At 47.1% G+C, this 13,625-nt stretch overlaps 1 pseudogene; it reads right to left on the reverse strand.

Annotated features, from left to right (window-relative positions):
* Positions 1-333: 333 nt before the first annotated feature.
* LOC118889845 lies at positions 334-7,277 on the reverse strand (annotated as a pseudogene).
* Between the last annotated feature and the right edge of the window lie 6,348 nt (positions 7,278-13,625).

Consider the following 13,625-nt stretch of genomic DNA (forward strand, 5'->3'; position numbering starts at 1 on the left):
GACCTCAAGTTAATCCGTCCACTCGCGAGCTGGGTCCCCAAGTCCCTGGCTCCAGCCGGCGGCAGCTGCAGACAGGCCCGGGGTCTGTGACCCCCAGGCACCGCCTCCACCCCGCGCCGGCGCCCAGCACGCTAGGGGCCCGCAGGAGGCGACGGCGGGCGGGGCGGGGCCTCCCTCCAAAGCCAAGGAAACCCGGGGCGGGACCTGGGGACCGGCCCGGGGCCGGCAGCGCACACCTACCCGAGGAAGTCGAGGCGACAGAGGCGCCCGAGAGCCCACACGGTCCGTCCGGCTGAGGTAAAATTTGTTAAGCTTATTGGTGGGGATGCGCTGTCAGGACTCTTCGTGGCCCGAGTCGTCCCCGTCGTCCCCGCCCCAGCTGCGGGCCTCGGCCTGGGCCTCGCCGCCCTGTAGTCGTGCTGGCAGAAGAGGTCCGAGCCCCGGTCGGGCACCGGGCCTGGGTCTTCCCGCAGCCCTGGGCCAGCGCGGTGGGACCTTCCCGCCGTCCCGCTCCGCGTCCGCCTTGGTCCCCAGGACCCGCCTCGGGTTCACGTGCGCGTGCTTCCGGTCCTGCCTTCGCTCTCTTCCCGCTTCGTGTGCGTCACGGAAGCGTGCACGTTGGCAGGTGGAAACAGCGTTGGGTTCGCTGAGGAAGGTGGTGATGCTCAGGAAGATGGTCCTGTGTTCTGGGTGGGTTCCGCCGCTCTGAGGGCGGGTCCCCGCTCAGGGGGTAGGAGGTAGTCGAGCGGGGGTTGGAGGATGGAGACGCGCAGCCTCACAGACGTTGGGGCCCCGCATCTCGGTCAGGAACAGAAAGGCCGGCGGGAAGTAAGGGTAGTCGATGGCGATCTTGAGACGCGCCGTCAAGCAGCTGCCCTCGGAGTAGGTGTTGGGGGGCCCGAAGATGGCCACCTCCCAGTTCAGGCCGCCCTTGTCCACCAGGGTCATCCGAAGCCCTCCACCGGCTCCTCCGGCAGCCCCTTGAGCTCCAGCAGCAGCGCCTTGGGCGAGCTGGGCGCCAGCGGCCGGGGGGAGGGGCCGCCTTCCTCCGCTGCGCCCCTGGGTGCTCCCCTGCTCTGACTTTTGACGTGTGACCCTTTTGTCACGGCAAGTTGGGACCGGCTCTGGAACTGGAATGACAGTGATACTTTGATGTCCTCCCTTTGATGCAACTCTTTTAATCTGGGGATACTTTGATATAAGACAATTAATGTACATCCTCCCCCCAAATGAAAATATCTTCTGTTTCTGATTATATAAGATGCACATACAGTTGACCCTTGAACAACGTGGGTTTGAACTGCGTGGGTCCACTTATACATGGATTTCTTTTTCAATAGTAACTACTACAGTACCACAGGAGTTGCAGTTGGTTGAATCTGAGAATTCGGAACCAGGCATAGAGAGGAACCCCGGATAATGGAGAGGCCACGTATACAGAGTGCCCTACTGGGTTCTCTGAGCAGCGGGTTGGCACCCTTAATCCCCCGAATTGTTCAAAGGTCAACTATACTTAGAAATGTGGAAAACCTTAGGACTCACTCCTGTGTGTGTGTGCTGTGCTCTGTGTATGTGTATAATGGAATAAAAGAAAAATAAATTGCCCGAAATAAATTACTGAATCAAAGAATATACACGTTTAAAATGTTAACATACGTTGCCAAACTGATCTCCAGAAAGATTTATGATTCATTCAACATTTATGGAGATCCTAGTGTGTGCCAAGTACTGTGTACTATTTAGGGTACAACGGTGAGCAACACCAGGTGTGGTCCCCGCCCTTGTGGACTCTGTGTAAGTATTACGAGGAGAAGACACATATACTGTTAGAAAGTACAGTAGCGTGAATTCCTTCTAGTTGGGGGGGTTCAAGGATGACTTCCTGGAGGAAGTGACATTTCAGATAAGGCCTGAAGCTTAAGTAGGAGGTAACTAGACTAATAGGGGAGATAAGAGCGTTTTGGCCTCAGCCTGTGCAAATGTGGCTGCTGGGGGAGTTGAAGAAGGCTTGTTTGGCTGGAGTGGAAAGAGAGGGGAAGCACCGGGCAAAATGAGGCTGGAAAAATGGGTAGGAAGCATGCCATAGGTGGCTTCACAGGTCTTGCTAAAGATTTTATTGTTATTCCAACAGCAAGGAGAGATAAAAGCAATGATTGGGGATCCTCTGTGTTTTAAAAAGGTAACTTTGGCTGAGTAGAAAGAACTGATGAACAAAGGCAAGAATGAACAGAGGTTGACAAGGTAGGGGGCTATTATGGTTGTCCAAGTAACAGGTGATAACACCTTAAACTAGTTTGAAGTATAGATAATAATAAGAAATCAAGGCAGAAATATAGGAAAATGGATGCTTTTATGATTTTTACCAGTTAATACCACTATTAGACTGAATATCATTGATCATTTTTGTCTTTGCCAATCCAAGGGGTGTGTGTAGAGTATAAATTATATATAATATGGATTGTAGATACAATTTATAATATGGATTATGTATACAATTTTCCTTTGATTGGAAAGTAAGGTTGGACTTCTTTTCCTTTTTCATTGGCCATATTCATTTTTATTCATTTCTTCTTTTGAGTTATCTGAACATATACTTTGTCCATTTTCTTCTGTTCCAGGATCCAGTCCAGAATCCCACATTGCACTTAGTTATCATTTCCCCCTTGTTTCCTCTGGTCAATGACAGTTTCTCAGGTGTATATTTTTATTAGTCATTTGGATAAACCATTGTTACACTGATGCAGGGCAGAGCTTGGTAAGAATCTAAGTGCATAGTCAAGGCAAACTTAAACCAACTTAAAAGAAAGCAGATGGCAATCTGTGATCTATGTTGTGAATATTTTTCCAGTTTTTTTTAACTTGGTTTGTGTGTTTGTGTATATGTCTGTTTATGTGTGAAATCATAGTCAAATCAATCAGTCTTTTCCTTTATTATTTCTGCCTTTGGTATAATGCTTAAAAGTCCCTCCATCCCAACAGATAGAACTATTTCTGTGAGTTATCTTCTGTTACTTTTACAACTATACATTGTCAAGTTATATCAAATAAAATGCAATACATACATCCTAACCCTGTTCCTTATTCTCTCCAGCCTCACCTTCACTAGATGGGGCAATAAAAATCAGTACTTAGGTGGCACTTATGATATAAAATCAGCAATGTCAAAATGAAGATGTCATAATGTCTTGCTCTGCTCTGAATTTCTTTGTGGCACCTAACTTGGGTCCTGACCAAAGCCTTACCCGTGTCAATGCTATTCTTTAATTGTCTTACCAATCCTACCACATCATGAGTTCCTTGAGGGCAGGAACCACGTTTATCTCATTTTGTGTAATACATCTGTGACTGGGCCCTCCTTAGTAGACTCTGCCAACATAGCATTTTAATGCATCTATTTCCATGAAGAAAACAGAAACTCGAAACACATTGATGAAAATGTAGATTTTTCTCAACAGTTTTGTGAGGCATTTATTGTAAGTAAGAGTCCATCATAAATCATACAGCAGGACAATCAAATTTCTACACCAGGCAGCATTTCTCTCCCCTTGCTCTACAACTTCTCTCTAGTGAGAGTAAAAAGTCTAGTCAGCAAAATAAAACTCTCCAAGTTAGCCTAATAAGCACCACGTATTTTTCTTCAAACTTCCCTTAGGGGTTCATCTTATCACAGCTGTGTCCCTTGAATTTTTTTTTTTTAATCAGAAAACCTTGGGCATGACAGAGAGTCAGTCAATGCTTGTGGGAATCAATGAATTGGGCCACACTGCTGCTCTGATAGTGGATTTATGCAGTGACTTCTAGGAGGTAAAAAAGACTATTTACTTTTCTAATTCTTCCTTGTTTTCATTTTATGGAGAGCATTAGGACTCTATTGGAAACCCACCATAATTTTACGGGCTACCAGGTGAAGTTAATTATAGTAAGGCTCCATCTTAAATTCCCACCAAAGGGCTTAGTTACTGGAGCAGCATTTTCTTAAATGGGCCCTTAGCATAGACCCAGAGGACAGTGTTACGGAAAAATGAACAGATGGTCTGGATGAGCTGAGAATATGGCTATCACCTGTCTATTCTGGGTGGCCAGCCAGAGGCAAATCCATCTGGAATAAAGCCTTTGGGCTAGAAGCCAACAGCCCCCAAATGGGATGTTTTCTCTCTTCCCTGAAGAGAGAGAAGAGAGGAGTTGAGAGGCTAGAGCAACCCTAGACAAAGTAGGTGTAAACAGTCTTAGTCCTAAGGCGCAAGCCATGTGCACACAGGTGAGCAAATGAGATTAGAGGTGGCTGGGAAGGTAGCTGTTTAGCTTCAGATCACCTGCTGCCTCACTCAGAGTTGGGTTAGGAGTGGAGCCATGGAACGTTTGAATATCAGCTGAGCATCAGGGCACAAGGTAGGGTCCAGTTCACATTATTAGAAGGCTTGTGTCCTGGCACCTAAGTTCTGGCCTAATGATGAGTGGGGTCAGTGCCCCTCTTTTCCTCCCCTCTTTAATTTCCTAATGGCTTCACCCTGCTTCCTGAGCCCTGCTCAGCCTTAATTTACCTATAACAAGTTCCCCTCATATGAACTGATCTCTTGGTGATAATGTGACCTCTAGAAAAGTCATTTTGTCTCTCTGAGCCTCAGTTTTCTCATCTGAAAAATATAAGGAAAATAATGAAAGATAATGTGGGTAGAGCAACCAGTACAGTACCGGGCACCTAGTTGGTGCCCCTGTTGTTCGTCTTAGGAGAAGCTAAGGCTGTTTCCAGCTGTCGGGGCACCTGAGGCTTCACATTCTCTCAGGCCATTGGAGGGGGACGCCTCGAGCAGCAGGGGCGGCAGGAGCCTTGCTTTTCCTGATTCTTTGCTGCATCAAAGTTCTCAGCACTTAGATTTCTTGCCTGTTTTGATGCCCAGATGATGGCTCCCTGGTATCTCTTTGAATGCCTCAGCCCATGAGTTATAGCGTCCGCTGACCTCTCTGCAGGGTAGGACAATGGGCTAGCGACAGCTGTGGGAACCACGGTAAAGAGCCAGCAGAACCAAAGCTGCAACTGGGTTAACGACACTGTGGCGTTAGGGTAGCTGTCTTGAGGACTGTAAAAATAAGAAGAAAAGAAATCCAAGCCCCAAAACAAAGACAGATGTTGTGACTTAGGAAAAGAGCATAAAGGGATAACAGTTTAGAAATTTGTTTTCGTAACAGCAAGTAGATACTTAATTGTGTTAAAATAAATCAAAAGACATTTTATGTTTACATCAAAATTAACCAAAAAAGGCAGATAAACGAAAATCTAGTTTTTTTCTACTCCTCCATTTCCCCTTTTCTTTCTTCATTTTCCTCTCTTCCTCCAATACAATAAAACATTCCTCCTCTTAATTATTCCACAGGGCTCAGGTAGGCTGGAATCAGTGCTATGGTAGATGTAATCCGTAAATGGGAATCTTGGAAATTTCACCTCCCCCCAACTTCTGCTGCTAAGTGTACTTGAATCTGACTGAGGCAGAAACCTCTGTTAATATAAATGTGAGTTTAGTGTGCTAAAGTCACAGTTAGAAGCCCATTCTGGGGACAAGTTGGGTTTAAAATCCAGTCTCTGCTCCCCTTGCCAAGACTCTGCCTGCCCAGAGAGGGTGAATTGCTGAGGCCTTGGTAATGGGCCTGAACAAAGGCCCTCCTGTAATTGGGGGCAGAGATGAAGAAAAAGGGAGACATTTTTGAGAGACTGGGACCTGAAAGCCCCATGATGTGACTATGCTTGCAGGATGGTCAAGAGTGCCCAAAAGACAGGAGAAGTCTACAGTAGGCAATACAGTCTAGGAGAGTAGAGAGGAGGCTGAGAGTCTAGTGGGGAGAGGAATCCAGGGAGAAGTCTTCAGGAGGCCGGGGAGGAAAGGAGTCCTTCTCTGAATGTCAGGGTGACTTGGAGCGCAGCCTGTCCTCAATGCAATGATAAGACGCAGAGAAGCCAGACAGGGAGGATGGTGCATCCCACCGGCCACACAGTGATGACAGATGTTATGTTTTGGCTGGGGTGGAGTGGAGGGCCAGGCTATGGGGCTGGGGACAGGGAACAGGTGGAAAGAGGGTGGGGATAATAGTAGAACACAAGAATCAAAAAGACTCCAAGCCTATTAGGCCCTGGATAGCTGTGATTTATCTACTTTTATGTAGTTGAATAGAGTTTGTCCTTTAGAGAGTCTACACCCTGTAGTAAAGTGGATTTGCTTTGTGCCTCACTGAGCCTGACTGACTGGCCTCAGGTTGTACTTCAAGGTCCTAAGGTGGAGAGATGCTGAAGAGAAGTGATGGGGAAAGTGGAAGGCCCAAGGTGGTGTTCAAAATAAGAAAGACCTTCTACTTGGAATACCCTAGACCTGCTTTGTCTTAGAGGGTGAGATGGATTATGGCCTGCAAGACTAGGGCAGGAAACATGAAAAAAAAATTTTTTTTAAGTGACAGCAGAGAGTGAGGCTGTAAAGAGATGGGTAAATCCTAGACTGACTTAGGCGTCTTCAAAAGGGGAGTAACTGCGTTCCTGGATGTCCAAAGAGAAGGTTGGGGGCAAAGTAAAAAAGAAAGAAAGAAAGAAAATAAACCGCTTCCCCAAATACGTTCAGATGTGTAGGATCTGGGAAAAGCGGGAGAGATTCTATTTGGAGAATCCAGGGCAGCAGATGGGTAGCTTAGGGTGAAAATACCATGGAGATGAGGTTTCTGACGTGGGAGTGGGAAGGAACATTGTCTGTAACGTTGTCTGTACTCAGAGCTCAGCCAGAAAGGCATGCTTTAGTCACATGGGACACGAGGAGCAACCAGCGAAGTAGGGTCGCTCTACAAACTGACCTCCACACCTGGCTGAGCCAAGCATGATGTGGGACTTGGTGAAACCCCTGTGTGGCTGTCAGTCCAGAGCCTGCACCCTGGACTCTCCCAACATGTGCTAAGGAGGTTTTCACGTGAGCTGTGTGATCTGAGGGCCCACGTGGGGCTTAAATTATCTGAGAAGGAAGTAGAGCTGGACAGTAATCCTGTTTTACCACCTGGTTTGGAGGCTGAGGAAGACAAGGGGAAAGATGCAAGGAGTTTTGTCATGGAGAGAAGACACACTGGGTTGGATGGATGAGTTAGATGGTGGTTAGCCCTTCCACAGGCAGCTGATCTTGTTTACTCAATGGGCCCCTTGGTTTTGAAGCTTCTTTTCAGTTCTCTGAGACTGAGGCAGACCTCACCCTCACTCCCCTTTACTTAATACCCTCAGCCCGGTCTTCATGAAGTGCCAGAGTCTTGTCCATATTAACGTCATCCCAACAGAGGCGCCCCAGTCACCCTGCACGGGAAGCCAGTCTCCAGACTTCAGGGCCTGATGCGCCAACCCTGTGTGTCGGCCCTACACGCCACAGAATGCCCCTTTGTCATGGCCACTGCTATCAGTGTTAGCACACACTACCCAGAATCATTGTCTTATTTAGCAGATGAGAAATTCAGAGTTCAGGAAAGGTAAGTGGCCTGCCCAAGGTCATAGAGCTGGGGGTCAGACCAGACTGTGTTTTTCCTACTCTACCTTATTCCCCCCAATTAAGTCCTTCTCCACACTCACTCCTTAAGTTGTCCTCATTTCCTCAAACTCCCCAATTGTCATTTCACAAAACAGCATTCTGTTCCTCGTAGCTAACTCTAATACCTCCACAGAAATACTGGTCACTGGAACAGACACACTCACAAAAACTCACCCTCGGAAAACATTGTCAAATTCAGATTTAGGCCAGAAAAGAAAATCAGACTAAATTATATTCTTATGTTTCTTTAATTCTACCATAAAACCAAAAACCTCCAATGAACCGGAAAATCTCTCCACAAAAATCATTAAGTTAAAAATAAACTTTAAAAATTGAATGGCAGTCAACAAAAATAATAGAAAATGTAAAACCTTCAGACTAGAGCAGTAATTATCTTATTGATTTGAAGGCTAAATGGGAAGAAAGGGAACTTGGGGATAGGCTATGACTAATGATTGCTGCCCTTTGGCTGGAAACTTCGAGGCATGATGGGTGATTAAGTTTTAGGATCCCAGATGGAGGCCACTCTCTCCCCACCTCCACCGTGAAGAAGTTTATTCAACAGACTGTACCCCAAAGCACTTTTGCTAGCAGTTCTAATGTGGCCCATACGATCAAATAACAGTTCTTTGTAAACTGTGATAGACATTACAAAGGCAGGTGGTACCTTATAAGGTCTTGTAGTACCTTGGATCTGGACCACTGTTATATCTTCAGAGGGCCTGGACTTCTTAAACGTTTGTTGAACAAATGAGTCAAATAGCCTACAGATAACACCTTTCTGATATTACTCCTTCTGATTATATGCAAAGATTTGGGTGTGGGGTGGGGGCAGGGAAGATACTCATTTACCATCTATTTGCAACCTAAAAACTGCCCTAATCAACGACTGTGGATTCTTACCCTGCTTGGAAGGATCCTAGAGAAAAGGAGTCCTTTTCCTGAGAAGGAGGTTGGAGAAGATGGCATTGCCAAGATTCTAGAATGTGGACTCATCAGGATTCTCCTCGTGACACCACGTGATTTGCCCTTTACCTTGCTCATTGCCACCCTCCTCCGTAGCCTGGCTGGGCTCTCTCAGGACGTTCATTTCAGCCCCTGGAAATTCTGACATCACTTGATTTCTATGATCCAGTCCTTGGAATTTTCCTTTCCCAAACACAAATAAATCCACAGAAAGTACACTGAAGAAGTTTTTTAGGTTTCTCTTGAGGATAAACTCCATTCACTCATTTATTCAATAGATATTATTGATGACTTACCAGGTGCTAGGCCCACTGCTATTACTGAAGATCCAGCCCTGAACAATACAGACTAGTGCCTCTTCTTAGGGATCTTGAATGTTAGTGACTGGGAGAAGGGCCCCAGTGAAGTGGGCTCTGCCGTGGCTGGGCTCCACCTCCCATCCCATCCCAGGGCAGGTTTTGCAATAGGAAAGGGAACAGTAGCGTGTCTGCTAACTTTGGGTAAATAACGGAGGTGACATCAACAACCTCACTCTCAGCAAGTTTAGGCTAGTTCACCTTGTTTTTATATGGTCTTTAGGGTTCTTTACATTCTGATTAGCCAGAGGAATGGGCTGCAGGTGCAGATGGCCATGTAGGGTAGAAGGAACTGCTCCCAGCCTGTTCCTGCACCGCCCTTGCACCTTTTCCCTGTCTCTTGGTAGGAGCTGCGCAGCATAAGTTGAGTCTGCTATTCATTGAAACTATTTGGGTTGAGACTAAGGGACAACATTTGCTATCTTGTCCTCAAACTGTGCTGCTCTGGTGTGAACCTTTTCTTCTCTCTATGGAGCCAAGTAGTATAGAACCTGTTAAGCTCCAGGTCTCAGCTGTGCACTTGGGACTCTTAAGGACTCCTTCTAGGGTCACGGTAGAGCAAGGCTTTACTCTGCTCCAGGAGCTCTGTGAGGATGCTTGGCCTCATGGAGCAGTGAGCTCTTGCCCCCCCTGCCTTGGGCTCCTGCAAAGAGCTTGTGGGGAAGGTGGGGCACACCCCCGCCCCGCCACCAAGGCCTCTTGCCTTCTTGGGCTGTAGGAATGTGTATAGTGAGGTACTACCCAACCCTCCAAAAAGCTCTGATGAAAGGAGCTGACAAGTCGGTGTTTGGGTTTCCCTCAGGGGTCTGTGCGATGGAGTATTTCACCCAAACCCTGGGATGACTCCAGCCAAGTTGTCAGTTTCATTTTTTGGGAGTCCTTGAACAGGTCTGACCTGGTCATCGGAGCTAGTTTGGGAAGGTAGCTCCATATCCTATCTATTCCCAGGGAGCTTGAGTCATTTGTTCAAAGATTTGGGATTGTTTCCTCAATTGTTAAAATAAATTAACCACAGGAACTTCTTGAAGCTACCTAAATCCATTCTTGAACAAGGTGAGGTTATAAATACAGAAAATAATCAAAATAAAGAATTGGTGGTTGGTGGTAGGGAACCATGGAGAGAATGAAAAATTTCCACAAGACATGCCTTCGCCGTAACAAGAATTTACCTTGTAGAGCTCTGTCCATTTCACCCTGTTCTGTTGCCTGATGATGTACACAGCTCTTTCTCAATAGCTTGAATTCTGCCTTCCTCTTTGCCTTTTCCCACCCCTCCCTTGAAGTGGGGAAGCAAACAACCAAAACACAAAAGGAACAATGTCCCAAACTACAAAATATTAATGGAATAGTCACTCCAAATGAGATTTTAAAGAGGCACTTTAAATGCAGCAAAGACCTAAGCACTAACGTCAATGTTCCTGTAAGCAGAAAATAAAATCTACAAATAAAGTTTCAGTGGAAGGTGTATCATTTTATTTCATTAATATTCATATTCCAAACTCATATACGCAATGACATAGAACTTCATGAGATAATTTTGCTCCTAGGAAACAAACAACAGCCTCAGACCAGCCTAATAAACATTCAAAACATCATCCGCACCAGGCACAGGTGTTCTCCACTTGCCGCCTGTACTGGTGTTTAGTGGGCTAGAGCCCTAAGCAGCGTCATAACTGGTGCTCTGGTGCTGCATCCCACATGCTGCTGGAATGAGATGGGCTGATTGGTCCTGCCTCTTTGTCGGAGGGTACAGGGTCTCCAGGATCTTCCTAGTCATACATGTATTCTGGCTTTCCATATTTGTGGTCAGAATGACACTTCTCCCAGCCTCCCCTGAGTGATCAAGGACAGGCTAACTCTGAAGAAAGGTGCTTGAGAGTCTTCTGGCCTCTGACTCACAGCCAAGCCCTGCTGAGGTCTTTAAACCTGGACTCCAGTGACCTGCTCTGTGCAAGGTGCAAGGTGGTGAGATAATGTACATACCACACCCAGAACCAGGAGGGTTTGATTTTTTGATAAACTGACCTGGCCTTAGAGAGGATCTACTGGACTCTAGGAAATGATGGTCTTTGCTGCTTGTAAAGAAGGGATATACTCACTGCGTTATTCAACCTTCACAGTAGTGTTCCCGTTTTGCCCCCGAGGAATCCAGAAGTGACTTTTCCACTTTACAGGCTCTGAACACTGGGCTTTTGTTCCCAAGTTCAGTGTTGTTCTCCTCATGCCAAAGCTGCTCTAAAAATAAACTGAGGAGCATTATGAATTCCCAAGGGAATTTCGTCCACATTTAAATTCCTTACAGTCATGTGGGAAGGAAGGCCAACAGAAGAGAACATTCAGATTAGAGTCACAGGGAAGAAACCTGAGGGAAAACCAAGGATTTCAGCAGAATACATTTGAATGGGAAGGGATCCTAAAGACACTCCAGGGGGGAAAACCACACACATTGCAGCTGAGAAAACTGGAGAAGTGTCTGACCCAGATAAGTAAGGTTTGGTTTAATGTCTAGATTCTGGTTGCTTAATTCCCTGACTGTTTGCTGTCAGGTCTGCGCAATTAATTGGCCTACGGAGATAGGGGAGCTGTTTAGATGAACATCGGAAAGAAAAAAATGGCACATTCTCTGGTGGAAATGTCAGTTTTTCTTAGCTGACAGGCAGGGAAGGTAGGACAAAGAGGAAATGCCTGAGGGTTCCACCACATTCCACCTAACTGGACAGATCCCTCTGACTTCCCGGAGCCTGGGTCCACTCACCTCTCCCCACTGGGTTGGGTGAGACTAAGGAGGAGGTGAACAGAGTGAGAGCGCCATGAACACAGAAGGCACTGCAAAGGGAGGGCATAACTTCCTTATAGGTCAGGGGACTCATCTTCACCCTCAAGGAGCAGAATAACAGAGTGCTTCAGAGCACAGGCATCTGAGACGGATTTTCTGGGGTTACGTCTGATGCTGCTCCTCTAACTTGGGCAAGGGCCTTAACCTCTCTGTGCCTCAGTTTCCTTTCCTGTAAAATGGGAATAATAAAGCTGATGTGCACGTGATCAAATGAGTAACCTTTGTTTACAGCAGTGCTTGGCACATAGTAAGTGTCATAGTTATTATTATGATTACAGCTACTGCTATATTTTCTGTGACAGCCTCCAACCAGGTTTCATTTATCCAGACTCTCCTGTTTCAATAGCTCCTCGCTGTTTATGGTTCCTGGACTCAATTGCCGATCTACAGAATCAGAATCTCAGTGGCAGGAGACTAGGAATCTGTATTTTAATCAATGTCCCAGGCAAGTCTGGAAAATACTGGTCTGCTGAGCAAATTCCTCATCTGGGCCCTGGAGCCAATTTAGGATCAAGCTTCCATCACTTAGGCCCACCTTGCCTCTCCTCAGCTACTCTGCCCACTGGCCGCATCTTCCTCTGGGACCATGAAGCGTTCTATTTTCTCATCCTTGTGTGAGGAATTGCTATTCTCCTCCAAGTACACAGGGACGTTCCTGTATCCTGGCTGTGCTCAGCTATCCCCACTGCCTGAAAAACTCCCACTGCCACTCCTATTGCCAAGCCTTCCCCAGTTGTCACTTCCCAGTGTTAGGCATTTTTTCTTCTCTGCCTCTTCCCCTGGTCCAGCAGAAGTCCTCATGCAACAGAGCCAGCGGTGGTTGTCTCCTCCAGAGACCTGTCTCCCAGCTCATCTACAATCCCTTCTAAGCTGGAAATTGGATCATGAGAAACTAAGGAGCCCTGACCCTGTGTTACCAGCTGCTGGCTCTTCACCCAGTGATGGTGGGGTGCAGGTGAGATTATCTTCTTCTCTCAGGAGTCAGATCCTGCACTTATTCTTACACTCGCTGGTACTGGGCCTGCATCACATGGCAAACCCTTGGTCCCTCCACGCCCTGTTTAAGCCCTTTTCCCTGTGTTTGGCCCAGTTTCCCAGAACTGCTCTGTTGCCACTTTGCTCTGTCCACCATCACTGCCCACACAGGATGTGGGTGCCCTCCCCACTGCCCTTGCTCAGGGTTTGAAACAGCCCAATGTAACCACCACCTCGGTCTGGCCTGCCCTGACCTGGACTGCTGAGTGCAACCCTCCTTTCCAGGCCCTGTGGCCTCGCTGCCAGTGGGAGAGAATTCTGAGTCCTGGATTGCGATGCCCACCATGAAAAGGAGGTCAGAGAGGAGGCTTGGGACTGCAGTCCAGCCCCAAATGGCAGACCTCTCTGGAGATGCAGGAGCTAGCCAAGGGGCAGCCGAAGGGCAGGCATTCCTGGTGTTTTGGCTGCTGCCTTTGCCACTCTCTGGGGCTTACCACATGCTCTTTTAGGTCTGTTGTTTGGCCTGCTTTGTTATCAGGTCCTGTTCCCCTCCTCCCAGCCCTCCCTTTACTCTCTCCTCTGCCACAAAGGGGGTGAGAGTGGAGAACCTAGCAGTGGGGTGGGGAGAGATTCACTTTGGGGTGTGATCATGGTGCAGGGAAGCCCTCAAGGCTTGGAGCCGCAGCTGGGAAAGGTTCTCTATCTTCCCACATTGTCATTTCTCTGAGGGCAGTGAGAAGGTGCCAGTGGTGGTGCTATATCCCAGGACTATTTATTAACTCCTTTTTGTACAGATTCTATTCTTTCTCCAATAATCAAAGCTGACTGTTTGCAAGAACAGATACATGACTTACCCTTTAATTTATTCTTTGATTCAGCAGATATTCACTGAGAACTCACTGCCTGGGCCCTTGGGGTAGAGGTGGTGTGGGAAGAAGGCTTGTGCAGTAG

Source organism: Balaenoptera musculus, chromosome 2 (assembly GCF_009873245.2).
Source record: "Balaenoptera musculus isolate JJ_BM4_2016_0621 chromosome 2, mBalMus1.pri.v3, whole genome shotgun sequence".
Taxonomy (NCBI): Eukaryota; Metazoa; Chordata; class Mammalia; order Artiodactyla; family Balaenopteridae; genus Balaenoptera; species Balaenoptera musculus.